Source organism: Artemia franciscana, chromosome 12 (assembly GCF_032884065.1).
Source record: "Artemia franciscana chromosome 12, ASM3288406v1, whole genome shotgun sequence".
Lineage (NCBI taxonomy): Eukaryota > Metazoa > Arthropoda > Branchiopoda > Anostraca > Artemiidae > Artemia > Artemia franciscana.
In genome coordinates this window covers 29,342,256-29,357,299 of record NC_088874.1, presented here as the reverse complement: position 1 = coordinate 29,357,299, position 15,044 = coordinate 29,342,256, and the positions used below count along the sequence as shown (strand labels likewise).

Sequence of the window (15,044 nt, the reverse complement as noted above, 5' to 3'; positions counted from 1 at the left end):
CATTTTAATGGAAAATAAAAGTTCTAGTGCCCTTTTTAAGTGAACAAAAAAATTGGAGGGCCCCTAGGCCCTCTCTAACACTCAATTTTTCCCCGAAGTCACCGGATCAAAATTATGAGATAGCCATTTTATTCACCATAGTCGAAAAACCTAATAACTATGTCTTTGGGGACGACTTACTCCCCCGCAGACTCCGTGGGAGGGGCTGCAAGTTATAAACTTTGAACTGTGTTTACATATAGTAATGGTTCCTGGGAAGTGTACAGGAAGGGGGATTTTTTGGGTTTAGGGGAGAGAGTTGAGAGGGGGGTTATGTGGTAGGATATTTTCACGGAGGAACTTCTCATGGGGGAACAGAATTTCAATGAAGAAGGTGCAGGATTTTCTAGCATTATATGAAAAAACAATGAAAAAATAAATGTGAAAATTTTTTTCTACTGAAAGTAAGGAGCAGAATCAAAACTTGAAACGAACAGAAATTATTACGCATATGAGGGGTTTACCTCCTCGCAATACCCCAGCCTTTACACTAGAGTAATTTTAGTAATTTCAACTATTTATTCTACGGCCTTTGTGATTCAGAGGTCATTCTTAAAGAATTGGGACAAAATTTAAGCTTCAGTGTAAAGAGCGAGGTATCGATGAGGGGTGAACCCCCTCATATACGCAAGAAAAACATACAAACATAGAAGTTTGTTACGTAAGTTGATTCGTAAGTTACGTATATTTTTTACTAATGAAAACGTTCGTAAACAATTAAAAGTTCTAGTTGCCTTTTTAGGTAATCGAAAAATTGGAGGGCTACTAGGCCTCCTCCCTCTCCCATTTTTTCTCAAATCTTCCGATCAAAACTATGAGAAAGCCATTTAGCCAAAAAATTAATATGCAAATTTCGTTTTAATTTCTAACTATATGTATGTCTATGTCTATGTCCTATGTCTTTTGCCAGAAGGCAGATCACGGGTGCTTGTTTATTTGTCTGTTTGTTTGTTTTTTTGTTTGTTTTTTCCCCAGGGGTGATCGTATCGACCCAGTGGTCCTACCTTGTGAGGAATCTTGCGAGAGGGCTCATTCTAAAGGAAGTAAAAAGTTCTAGTGCCCTTTTTAAGTGACCAAAAAATTGGAGGGCACCTAGGCCCCCTCCCATGCTAATTATTTTCCCAAAGTCACCAGATCAAAATTCTGAGACAGCCATTTTATTCAGCGTAGTCAAAAAACTTATAACTATATCTTTGAGGACGACTTACTCCTCCACAGTCCCCTTGGGAGAGGTTACAAGTTATAAACTTTGACCAGTGCTTACATATAGTAATGGTTATTTGGAAGTGTACTTACGTTTTCAGGGGAATTTTTAGGTTTGGGGAGGGGGGTTGAGAAGAGGGGGATATGTTGGGGGAACTTTCCTTGGAGGAATTTTTCATAGGGGAAGAAAATTTTCATGAAGGGAGCGCAGGATTTTCTAGTATTATTTAAAAAAAAAAAAACAATGAAAAAATAAATATGAAAAAGTTTTTTCAACTGAAAGTAAGGAGAAGCAACTTAAAACGAACAGAAATTTTTACGCATATGATGGGCTCACCTCCTCCTAATACCTCGCTCTTTACGCTAAAGTATTTTTAGTAATTTCAACTATTTATTCTACGGCTTTTGTGATTCAGGGGTCATTCTTAAGAAATTGGGACAAAATTTAAGCTTTAGTGTAAAGAGCTAGGTACAGACGAGGGGGTGAACCCTCTCATATACGTAATAAAAACATGAGAATACAGAAGTTCGTTGCGTAAGCTATTTTGTAAGTTACGTATATCTTTCACTAATAAAAACATTCGTAAAAAATTTAAAATTCTAGTTGCCTTTTTAAGTAACCAAAAAAAAAACGGAGGGCAACTAGGCCTCCTCCCCCGCTCCTTTTTTCTCAAAATTATTAGATCAAAACTACGAGAAAGCCATTTAGCCAAAAAAAAAATATGCAAGTTTCGTTTTAATTTTTCATCTGCGGAGAGCCAAAATCAAAACATGAATTGATTCAAAAACGTTCAGAAATTATATAAAAACAAACAAGTTTTTTAACGGAAAGTAAGGAGCGACATTAAAACTTAAAACGAACAGAAATTACTTCGTATATGAAAGGGGCTGCTTCCTCATCAAAGCCCCGCTCTTTACGCTAAAGATTTATGCTGTTTTAAAAAATAGAGTTAAGAGAAAGAGTCAAACTTTAGCGTAAAGAGTGGGGCGCTGATGAGGAAGCAGTCCCTTTCGTGTACGAAGTAATTTCTGTTCGTTTTAAGTTTTAATGTCGCTCCTTACTTTCCGTTAAATTTTTTTTATTTTTTTTATTAAATCTCTACAAAACAAAATTTTAATATCAAAAGACATATCATAGGAATCAGATTATTATGCTGATTCCGAAATACATAAGATTCATCCAGTTTAGTGTTATCTGTCAAAGATTAAGGATCCTTGTTTACGTAATTTTTTCCAGGGGTGACTGTATCAAACAAATTGTCCTAAAAGATCAGGAGAGGGTGTATTCAAACGGAAATAAAAAGTTCTAGTGCCCTTTTCAAGTGATCAAAAAGATTGGAGGGCAACTGGGCCCCCTACTACGCCCTTTTCCCCCAAAATTATCTAATCAAAATTTTGAGATAGCCGTTTTAGATAATAGTTGAAAGATCAAATAGTTATGTCTTTAATTGTAAAATTAGCCCCAAAGTTCATGGGGAGAGGCATGTAAGTTATGAAATTCAACCATTGTTTACGAATACTATTTTTTAATAGGAAGTATAGCCTAATGATATTCTTATAAGGGGAAGGGGTTGTGCTTCAAGTGGCTTTCTATAGGGAGAATATTCCGTGGGGAGGGAAATTTCTGGAGGGTGAATATTCCGGTGGAAATGTTACACTGGGGTGATTTGACAAAATTACTACACGAAATTCTTTTTAATTGTCTTACATTCTCTTTGCCAAATTTTTCATTTGAAGATGTCCAGGGGAAATTATCCGGGGGATTTTTCTACGTGTTTTGAGTTCTGGGAAATAATTACCATGGTAAGAGGCATTTCTGGAGTGGTCGAGAAACCTATTAGCAACTAAAATCTTATTCAAATGAAAGATGGCTAAGAAGAATTTTTTAGGCTGAATCGTCCGCAAGCAATTTTACAGGGATAGAGGATTTTCAGCGAGGATGGAACTTTCTGAAGAAAATTTGACGGGGGAGGGATGCACCTTAAGTTGGATGATAATTCCAAGGAGGAGTTTTCCGTGAATGGGAGGGGTCTATTGCATAGAGGGTCAGATTTACCGGCATAATTTTGAAAAAGAACATAAATTATTTCATATAAGAAGGGTTTCCCCCTCCTCAATATCTTGCTGTTTACGCTAAAGTTTGACTGTTTGTCCCAATTTTTATGGACAACTGCTGAAACACGGGGGTCATTTAATTAGAAATGGAAGCTCTTTTAAAAGTGCTAAGAGCTTTACTTAACGAAAAAGGTGTTGAGGAGGGGACAACCCTTCATAGACGAAACGAGTCTACCAAAATTAATATGTAAATTTCCTTTTAACTTTTCATGTACGGTGACTTAAGTCTGAACCTACATTACTTGAAAAACCTTCAGAAATTAAATTAAAAAACACAAGTTTTTTATTAACTGAAAATGAAGAGCGACATTAAAACTTAAAACGAACAAAAATTATTCCTTATATGAAAGGGGCTGTCCCTTCCTCAAAGCGCTGCTCTTTACACTAAAGTTTTTATTGCTATAAAAAGTAGAGCTATGACAAAGAGTCAAACTTTAGCGGAAAGAGTGATGCGTTGAGGAGGGGACAGCCCCTTTCATATACGGAATAATTTTTGTTTGTTTTAAGTTATAATGTCACTCCTTACTTTCAGTTAAAATAAAACTTGTTTTTTTCTTCTTTTATTTAATAACTAGTAAGAGTAGTGTAGTAATAGGTAATGATCTCACATCCTGAAAAGAAACACAATTACGAAGCTCAGAAAATGCCAAGAAATACAAAATATTAGATGGCAGTGCTGATTCTTTTCTTGACACTAGCTTAAGTTCTCATTCTTATTAGTTGCCAACGCTCCTTGGACTTCAATTGAGCCAACAGGTAAGGTACAGCAATGCTCATTTGGATTTTTCTCAAATCTCGCTACTTCAAACATTTTTTCGTTGTTTAAAACCCAGTAATTTTTGCCATTCTATCACAAACAAACGGACAAAAAGCTTTTTGTTGTAAGAAAGCTTTGTCTGGTTTAATTTCGAGCTCTGAGTCTCAAACAAAGGCTTCCAAAGAAGAAAAAAAAGAAAAAGTAGTTAATGGGAAAAGCTTTAGCAAATATCTTTGTTGCAGAGTTACAACAGCACTCACTACAACCTTTTGAGGATACCTAAAAAGGATGGGTTGAACCGTAATCTTTCCAGTTGTTTATGAAACTTTATAGTCTAAAATAAAAAATTAGCATCAGTAGCAATATTTTTGAATGTTAAAAGTTTAATCTTCGTTAATTCTTATATGATAATTTCATTATTTGTGATGATCTCTATTTTTATTGGGGGATATGTTTTGATTTTTGGGAAGTGGACCAATTAAGAAGAAAAAAAAGATACTTCTCCTGATATGTAACTTTTTATTGCATTACATCGTTTCGATTTGACAAATTTGATTTGATGGAGTAGTTTTCATTAATATTGTCCTATATTTGAGGGGGAATCAACCCCCTAGGAACACCCTTCGCGATCAGTTAAGTTTTCCGTAATTGTTTACCTTTGTTTTTCACTACTTAAAGAATAAGATTACACATTTAGGTTTATTTTTTCTCAAATAGATCTTCAACATCCCCAAAAATTTTCACCTGAATGCCCTCAGCTGTTCCTTTGATAGTGATTACACACCCTTCTGACAATCAGCACGCACACAGTGTGTTTTATTGTGCTCACCATCCCTCTTCAAATCCGTGTGGGGGGGGATATTATCCTCATATGCATTGTTATCGGACCTTTTTGACTATATTTAACAAGATGTGTATTTGTGCATTTCAAAATTTTGATCAAACATTTTTGGAATAACTAAAATCAAAAATGCATGGGAGGAGGCTGGTGGCCCCTCCAACCACTTTCTTACATCCTCCAACATGTCCTGAAAGTTCAAATTCACTACCCTCAACCGTTCTTAAAATGATGTAAAGCATCCTTTTTGAGAGACTGGATGTTCATAATTTCTTTTGATTTAATATAACGTACCCCTGAACATTCTTCAAGGTTTCACCTTGAAGAATGTTCACCAATCTTTCTTCAACATCTCCTCAATATAGTTTAAAATTGCCAACCTAATACCTCCAGTATTAGGTTAGCAAATCACATAGAGCGTTTTGGTTGTGATTTAGATCCCCTTTTAACATTTCGTGAAGGCTTCACATTAATACCCTAAGCGTTTTTGGAGACCCAGGATCAAACATGCCCTCTTTTCCAATAAAAACCCTTATATGGTAACAATGAACAAATCGCATAACCTATAGCTCTTGCCCGAAGGCTGGAGGAAGGTGTGTCAGCCCTAGAGGCATAGATATCTAACCTTTGAGCTATATCAAACAGTTCGTGGTAACGAACTGTAAGGAGCGACCCGGCTCAATAGTAACCAAAACTCTAAAAAATTGAATTTTGATATCAATAGCTACATCAAAAGAATTGCATTTTAATGCTGATTTTAAATATATAAGTTTAATCAAGTTTAGTCTTACCCATCAAAAGTTATGAGCCTGAAAAAATTTGCCTTATTTAAGAAAATAGGGGGAAACACTTAACGAAAATGACACCATCAGATTCAGCGTATCAGAAAACCCTACTGTAGAAGTTTCAAGCTCCTATCTACAAAAATGTGGAATTTCGTATTTTTTGCCAGAAGACAAATCACGTGTGCGTGTTTATTTTATTTTTTTTTTTCTTTCTTTCTTTTTTTTCCCAGGGGTCATCGTATCGACCAAGTGGTCCTAAAATGTCGCAAGAGGGCTCATTTTAACGGAAATAAAAAGTTCTAGAGCCCTTTTTAAGTGACCAAAAAAATTGGAGGGCATCTAGGCCCCCTCCCACGCTCATTTTTTTCAACGTCAACAAATCAAAATTTCGAGCCATTTTGTTCAGCATAGTCAAAAACCATAAGAACTATGTCTTTGGAGATGACTTACTCCCCCACAATCCCTGGGGGAGGGGCTGCAAGTTACAAACTTTGACCAGTGTTTACATATAGTAATGGTTATTGGGAAGTGTACAGACGTTTTCAAGGGGATTTTATTTTGTTTGGGGGTGGGGCTGAGGGGAGGGGACTATGTTGGAGGATCTTTCCTTGGAGGAATCTGTCATGGGGGAAGAAAAATTCAATGAAAGGGCGCAGGATTTTCTAGCATTACTATAAGAAAACAATGAAAAATAAATATGAAAACGTTTTTTCAAATGAAAGGAGGGGGTAGCATTGAAACTTAAAACGAACAGAGATTATTACGCAAATGAGGGGTTCTAAAAATACTTTAGCATAAAGAGCGAGGTATTTAGGAGGAGATAAATACCTCGCTCTTTATGCTAAAGTATTTTTAGTAATTTAAACTATTTATTCTACGGCCTTTCTGATTCAGGGGTCATTCTTAAAGAATTGGGACAAAACTTACGATTTAGTGTAAAGAGCGAGGTATTAACGAGGGTACAAACCCCCTCGTATACATAATAAAAATATAAGATTATGAAAGCTTGTTTCGTAAGTTAATTCTTAAGTTACGTATATTTTTTACTAATAAAAACATTCGTTAAAAATTAAAAGTTCTAGTTGCATTCTTAAGTAACCGAAAAATTGGAGGGCAACTAGACCTCCTTCTCCACCCTTTATTTCTCAAAATCGCCTGATCGAAACTAAGAGAAAGCCATTTAGCCAAAAAAAGAATTAATATACAAATTTCATTTTAATAATTTATGTGAGGAGAGCCAAAACCAAACATGCATTAATTCAAAAACGTTCAGAAATTAAATAAAAAAAAACTATTTTTTTAGCTGAAAGTAAGGAGCGACATTAAAACTTAAAACGAACAGAAATTACTCCGTATATGAAATGGGTTGTCCCCTCCACAATCCCTCGCTCTTTACGCTAAAGTTTGACTCTTTGCCACAATTCTATTTTTTTAAACAATTAAAAGCTTTAGCGTAAAGAGCGAGGGATTGCGGAGGGGACAACCCATTTCATATACGGAGTAATTTCTGTTCGTTTTAAGTTTTAATTTCGCTCCTTACTTTCAGCTAAAAAAATTAGTTTTTTTTATTTAATTGAACATTAAAGGGTGAGAACAGGGTTATGTTGCTCTTTCATTGTTACTTTGGAAGGGTTTTTATTTTAGTTTCAGTGTATATTTTGAGATTTGGTTTTATATTGTCCTTTGGACTTTTATCTGCATTTATTATTATTATTATTATTATTATTATTATTATTATTATTATCATTATTATTATTATTATTATTATTATTATTATTATTATTATTATTATTATTATTATTATTATTATTATTATTATTATTATTATTATTACTATTATTATTATTCTACTCCGAGGACGGTTGAATGGAAGTCTCAACCAAAATATTTGCATAACTTTTTCTTCTGTTTTTCACTGGCTGTTATTGTCTTCGTTTCTCTCTTCTTTGCGATTTTTTGTTTTGTCATGATTAGCCCGTGTGGTCTCAGAAATTATTTACTTGCATAACTTACAGCCATTGTCCCAGGACTGGAGGGGTTTAAACTCAGATGCACAGTTATTTGGCCTTTGGACTATTTTGAACGAAATGACAATCTCAAAATTTTGACCAGATGCATTTGAGGAAAAAAGGTCATAAGCGGGCTGCCCTTTGGCCACTTTGGACTCTTAAAAACGGAAATAGAGCTTTCGATTTCCAATCCAATGAGGTCCCTCTAAAGTTTATGCGACTACTAGTTCCACGAAAAACATTGTTAACAATGGAAAAATAGCATAACTTAAAGCCCTTAACCGGAGGGCAGGGGAGGAGGCTTATCAAACCTGGAAGCATAGTTATTTGATATTCAGATTATTTTGGACAAAATGCTCATCTGAATATTTTGACTCATGATCACTTTTGACTCTTAATAGAGGATTAGAAGTTTCTATTTCAGATAAAATGAGCCTCCTCCAAAGCTTATATTGTCGGCTCTTCCATAAATACCTTATATTTCAACAATGGGCAACTTGCATTACTCACAGCCCTTGCCCCAGGGTGTGGGGGTTTAGTTCTTTGTTCTATGGACTATTTTGAACGATTTGGCTATCGCAAAATTTTCATCGGATGCATACGGATAAGAAAGGGGAGGGCTAGATACCCTCCGATCGCTTTTGACTGTTAAAAAGAGAACTAGAACTTCTGATTTTCAATAAAATGAGCCCCTTCCGAAGTTAATATCGCCACCTCTTCCATACGGATTGCCTCTGAGAAAAAATATTAAACTTTGAAGCCTAATGGCCTTTACTGTAAGTCACACTATAGCGTAAACCTTAAAAACCTTATGACAACTAGCATAACTTATACCTCTAGCCACTTGAGTTGTGGTGGGTTTATCAAACGTTGAACCATAGTTATTTGACCTCTGAACTAATTTCAACAAAACGGCTGTCTCAAAATTTTTATCGGAAGCATTTGGAAAAATAAGGGCGTGGGGGGGGGCTGACTGTTCTCTGATCCTTTTTGACTCTTAAAAAGAGCACTAGAACTTATGATTTCAAATCAAATGAGCTTCCTTCAAAGTTCAGGCGATCGCCTCTTTCATAAAAAGTGTTATGTGTTAACAATGGGCAACTTACATAGCTACCGCCCTGGGGGCTGTGGGGGTTTCGCCAACACCAGAGGCATAGTTATTTGACCTTTGAACAGTTATTTGGCCTTTGCTATAGGCAACACTATGGTGTTGCCTATGATTGATCAAGCCCACTATTTATGCTGAGTCGACAAAACAATAAAAAAAAAGCTAAAACGACAAGAACTTTGCTAAAAAAAAAAAAAAAAATGCTGTTTAAAAAAATGCGATATGAAGGTGGCAAAAAGCACATAACAATGGTTTTAAAAGGTGTAAAACAAAATTAATAGATCACACACTATTTAGGGACGACTTTACCACCATGAAGCACTAAGGCTTCTAAAAATGGTAAGTCTCTAAATGGTTTTTTGACGGTTCTAAACAGATTAACCTTACCACTGTTTTTACTCATTAGTAATTTTGCACTCCTCAGGCCAAAAATACTGTGTCATATCGAAAATGAGAGAAAATCGAGAGCCTGTAGCGGTCCGAACTATTTTGCTGCTTAAAAACCTGCTAAGGCATTAAATTATGCTCATCTCCTGAATCTTGTCCCAATATTCAATTTCAGCAGCTTCAATACCATTACTCCTTAAAAGAGATTACGATGTGGCCATTCTTTTCATAAAAATACAAACTTGAATGCTTGTTACTAGGGCTTGAAAGCACCGCGTTAAGATTCCCAGACATATTGAATTTAATTGAGTAAACTTCATTAAGCTCCTCCTTTTTGGGGAGTTTCTTCCCTTACAGCTAAAAGTAATGAATCTTCCACACTTTAGGTTAGCATAAATAACAGAATGAATATATAATTATATAAACTCTATTTTTTGGATATTCAGCTTTTATTTACAATGATTGTCTCTTTATTTATTTTAGTTACCATGAACGGTTTGATAATCTGATGCCTAATTAAATATTAAGTGATTTCGAAATAGATAGCTAAGATTGAGCTATCAATAATATATTCATTTTATAAAATTAATCAAAGAAACTGAATTTAATTTTCTTTTCCTGTTTAAAACCAACTCATCATGCATTGCTCTTTCATTTGTGCTCTCTAAAAAAGAATATAAAATTTAAAAACCGACCATTTTTCATTGAAGTTTGAGGTATGACTTGGATTAACTATATCCTTAACCTTGCATTACTGAATGTTGTGTTAGGACAAAATGGGGCCCTACAAATCAAATATCCCCTCCTTGTTCCCCAAAAATGCATATAAACACAAAATAATCTTTACATAATAATTATACTCCTGGCTCGTCCCTTTTGAAACAGAACCCAAGTAGAGCTTCAAATTCGAGAAATTTTTTTCGTTCTTATCTTTATTAAATAAAAAAATCTAGGTTTTTTAACTGAAAGTAAGGAGCGACATTAAAATCTAAAACGAACAGAAATTACTCCGTGTATGAAAGGGGCTGTTCCCTTCTCAACGTCCCGCTCTTTACGCTATAGTTCATCTTTTTCTCTCAATTCTACTTTATTAAACAGTAAAAAAACTTTAGCGTAAAGAGCGGGGTATTGAGAAGGGAAAATTTCCTTTTGGGGTTTTTTGCTTGAAAAATGCCCTTTTTTGTATTTTCATTGAAGATACCGAAATAGAAGACAAGTTTACCCCACCCATAGATATTGAAAAATATATTTCACTCTCCCCCCTCATTTTTGTGAATTATGCCTCTGTCCATTATACATCCCTGATACCCATTTTTGCTCATTTTCAAATCATGCCTTTGGCAGTCTTCCAAATGAATAAACTCTACATACTCTCCAAAGGGATACCTATGCTCAAGCCATAGCCTCATTCCGAATATTAGAACTATCTCCGCACTGCAGCATTAAGAAACTGCAAGATATGATCACTAGCAGTCCTTAGTATTTTCCAACCTTTCAGACAAACTGACTTGCTCTGAGCAGCGCGAGGCAAGGGAAACAATAAGGAAAAATCTGAACTGATATGTGTTTGGGAGTAGAAAGCCCGGTTTTATCTAATTGAAATTAATTTATGGAACAGATTATTGGGTTACAGTATCTATTAAAGGATATAATCTGACATTGACTTGAAAATAAGGCGTAGAAAAAGAAAATATAGTTTCATTTCTTCTACGTATTGCAGTATTTATTGATTTGAACATCGTGATATTTTGTAAAACATGTATAGAACATGTAAAATTGGTGTTTATATTATAAGTTATTAGACTATTATAGAATGCACAAAGTCGGCACTATACAGCTGTCTGTATATAGCAAGATTCTGATGATTGCATATTGTTTTTTGTCATTATTAGAGAATTGTATCCATTTTTTAGGTTTCTAAAATCCTCCTCCAACGAGGCTCACCCTGCTGCCCACGAGGCTCATGGACTAATACGCTTCGCTCTAAAGGTAATATTACCGGTAAGCAAGCCCACTTTACGCATTTTTAGTTTTCCCCATGGAGGAGGAGGGTCAACCAGAAATAGATTCACTTTTAGAATTAGCATTTCTAAGTCCTCTAAACTGGAAACTATGCTACTTTGCAGTATAGTTTCTAGTTTAGAGCACTTGGAACGAAACTAAACATTTACCTTAGAGCCTTCTGTAATGTAATTGAGTTGTATAATACAAATATGAAGAAATAACAAGGAACGATTTAAACTGAAAAATAATTCCTCTATGTCACTTTCTTTTTTCAGTCGCTCAAGAAATTATGGGTTCTAAAAAATAGAGTTCAGATGGCACTTTTGTAAAAAGAGCGTGTTATAAAAGTTAATTAATTAGAAAATTCAGTTACAGTAGTGTATATAATTTTTTGCCAAAAGTTTTGTGGGCCTGTTGGGGCCACAGCCTGGAGATAAGGGGACTTAGTTGCAATCACTATCCACTCCCCTTGCACAATATTGTCACAAGGAGGCTATTTTTATCTAAGCCTATGTTTTATTTGAAAGCTGAGCATTATATTCCTTTTGGTCATTACTTTTTTGCTCTCGATTAAATAGTAAAGACAGGATTTACTATCTTGCTTCAATGAGCCGCTATGGAAATCTAGCCAGACCCTGAATCTACCCTTTTGTAAGACAACCTTGAGCTACTTTGCTAGAATTCTTATGGCCTCTACCCGTGTAATTTTTTCTGAAACTGACATAACAGTCTTACAGAAGAAGCAGAAGTAATACCAAGGAAACGTGAAGCGCTAAGGTTTACCTCCAAAGAAATTCATTTCCCAACTTTGTGAGAAGAACCACCGAGGTGAGACACAGACGTCCGTTTGCTGATTAATAAGTGGCAAGAGAGAAATTAACCGAATTCAATTTAAGTACCACCAAACCCTTTAAGTGCAACATCGAGGCATACAGTAGACACTCTGGTCAAGGCTAGAGTGAGAGAACGATTTGTTCATTTACTTTCTCTTAAGACCTCATAAAGGGTCAGATCAAAGAGACTGGGAAACTTATAACAGCTGGGTCTTCCACGATTTAACAGGGGAAGATATTGATTAAAACTTTTAGCACTACTTAAAGGGCAATCTTCCATGTCCCTTGCTCTTGAAGTTCTTTAAAATAATTCCTCATTTAAGTTCAATGGCTCTTATGATTCAGGAGTCAATGTTAAAAGACTGGGACAAAAAGTCAAGCAATAACGTAAAGAACGAGGGATGAAAAAGGGCAGCGTCCCTCATATAAAGAAAATTTTTTGTTCGTTTAAAGTTTTGCTGCTACTCCTTTCTTTCAGTTAAAAAAAATTGTCTTTTTTTTTAGTTTCTAACCGGTTTTCAATATGTGCCCTAAAAATTCCCCGCTCCGTGTAGAATTTCTCCTAAAAAAATTGCCCCAGGAATTTTCCTCGCTATGGAAAATTCTCCCAGTAGACAATACCCCCCTCTCCCACATAAAATTTCTTCCCCCAATAAATGTCCATATATCTTCCAATTAAAAATACTATGTGCTAAAAAAGGGCGAATTGTATTGCTTACATACTTGTTCTAAGAGGGTTGTGGGATGGGGTTCAACTCATTCCTAAAGGCATCGTTAATGGAACTTTAACTACATTGAACCAAATGGCTATTTAAAAATTTGTATCTGATGTCTTTGGGGGAAATAAGAGACTTGGTAGGGGGCTAGTTACCCTCTATGCTTTTTATTCACTAAAAAAGCCAGTATAACTTTTAATTTCAGTTATAATGACCTCTTCCGATCTTCTAGGAAAATTTTTCGAAATGACCCCTCGTAAAAAACGAAAAAAGGAACAAAGAAAAACGGACAAAAGCCAAATAAATACGTATCTGTGAGTAGGTAGGGTCCTTTGGATCTAACCGCACGGAAAGGGGATGTACAATTGGAGCTACTATCCCCTCAAGATGTTATTAAGCGCATTAGGGTCTTACGCAATATTATAGTGCACCTGTAAAGGTAATCCTGGATTTATTTGCTTGTTCAATAATAGGGTTTGTTTTTTAAAAGATGCAGGTGCTTGTTACATAAGCACCTGTACCTGGACCTTGTGAGGGTCCATTAGTCAGTGTGCATAAGTAGATATTACATCATAGTTTCTTTGATCGTGTTTAAAAACCCATGAGGGCCATGAAAAACCTTCAGGATCCCCTGCAAAACCATGGTTTCTTTGGTTGTTACGAAATAGAACTTTTTAGTGACCGCTAGTCAAGCGGGGAAGCCCCGATTAATAAAAATAATCATGGTTTAATATTTACAGGTCAAGAAGAAGGAATATTACGTTATTAGTTTTAATTCCGGTAGACCTTCTTTATCCAGCAAAAACTAATTTTGAAGGTCAACGACACTTGGCTTGTTAGATCTTAGGGTTCGCTCACCACAGTATTGAAAAAAAGTTCAGTGTGTCAACATTGCGGATATTATTCTTGGCATATTCCTTAGTAATGGATGCTTTTACTCTTTTGGACATTGAAGGTGCTATCAATGGCAATATGAAACCTAGAGTACCTAACGCAGAAGTAGAAATTATAAGGGGTTGCAGAATAACCCTAGAATGGGACCAGAAGTTTGAACGATATGTAATATCATTAAGCAAATTGAAGTCGGAAGAACAGTCATGCTTTGCAACAAAAGTGAATATAATGCATATACAAAGAGTACAAGACAAATTGAATGCATTAGTAAAATATAGTGAAGACAATTGTCTGAATCAATATATAAGAAAGGAGTGAGTTTGTTGGATATTACTAGCAAGAAAGAATCTTCATTCATTGTTAGTCTATAACCGGTAGTGAGAGTGTTAAGATTAAAAATGGTTGGGATTTCAGAAACAAAAAATCATACAGAATCTTGTAACTTTGGAAAAATGTTTCATTCTAGATGATGATTTTCAAGAGCTATCTATTCAAAGGAAAATATTTTCTCAAAGAATGCTGAACGATATAAAGTAACCTGAATCTTCGACGTAGGACTGTTGTAGGACACTACAACAGACAATTTTACTTTTACAAAGGACACTTTTACGTTGTGGTTCAACCGGTAGTGAGAGTGTTAAGATTAAAAATGGTTGGGATTTCAGAAACAAAAAATCATACAGAATCTTGTAACTTTGGAAAATGTTTGATTCTAGATGATGATTTTCAAGAGTTATGTATTCAAAGGAAAATATTTTCTCAAAGAATGCTGAACGATATAAAGTAACCTGAATCTTCGACGTAGGACTGTTGTAGGACACTTTTACGTTGTGGTTCAGATGCATTAACTCAATTTATTGACATACCAACTGAAACAAAACAAAATGGTATTGTGGATTTGCTTTTGAGCACTACCTAGAAATTAGTTTAAGATGGCCATTTTGCATACCAGAAAGAATTATATTGACATTTTAAGAAATTCTATCTAAACAGGTTTAACTGATTTGATGAATGGCGTTAATCAACCACTCCTCGTCCTAGAAGACATTTATTTTATTAATTGAGACTCAGTTTCCTTTTGCCAGTGAGACATTCAACATTAAAAAATGTTTTACGCATGCCCTTTAGGCAACTTGTCAACGTTTTAAATTATTTTGGGAGGAAGAATCTGGTCTATGCTTCAAATGCTGGAATATTAAAAGAGTCTGGTTTTTACGACATCGCTGTGAAGATACTGGCTACTATGATTATAAGCCGACTGATTTTAATTTGACTATTACTAAAAGTGATTCTTCAAATGTGAATTTTCTGTGTGACATTGCTTCCAATAAGTAAATTGATGCACCCCAATTTTAT

General features: G+C 35.2%; 1 protein-coding gene across 3 annotated transcripts in view; it reads right to left on the bottom strand.

Moving 5' to 3' along the window:
* The window catches only part of LOC136033968 (5-hydroxytryptamine receptor 4-like), a 106,065-nt gene extending 95,380 nt beyond the window's left edge, over window positions 1–10,685 (bottom strand). For 2 of the 3 annotated variants that reach the window (XR_010619068.1, XM_065714994.1), the window contains exon 1: window positions 10,613–10,685. The gene's annotated coding sequence lies outside the window, so the exon portion shown is untranslated. The remainder of the gene's footprint in view (window positions 1–10,612) is intronic. The other variant, XM_065714996.1, reaches the window with a different exon arrangement.
* Between the last annotated feature and the right edge of the window lie 4,359 nt (window positions 10,686–15,044).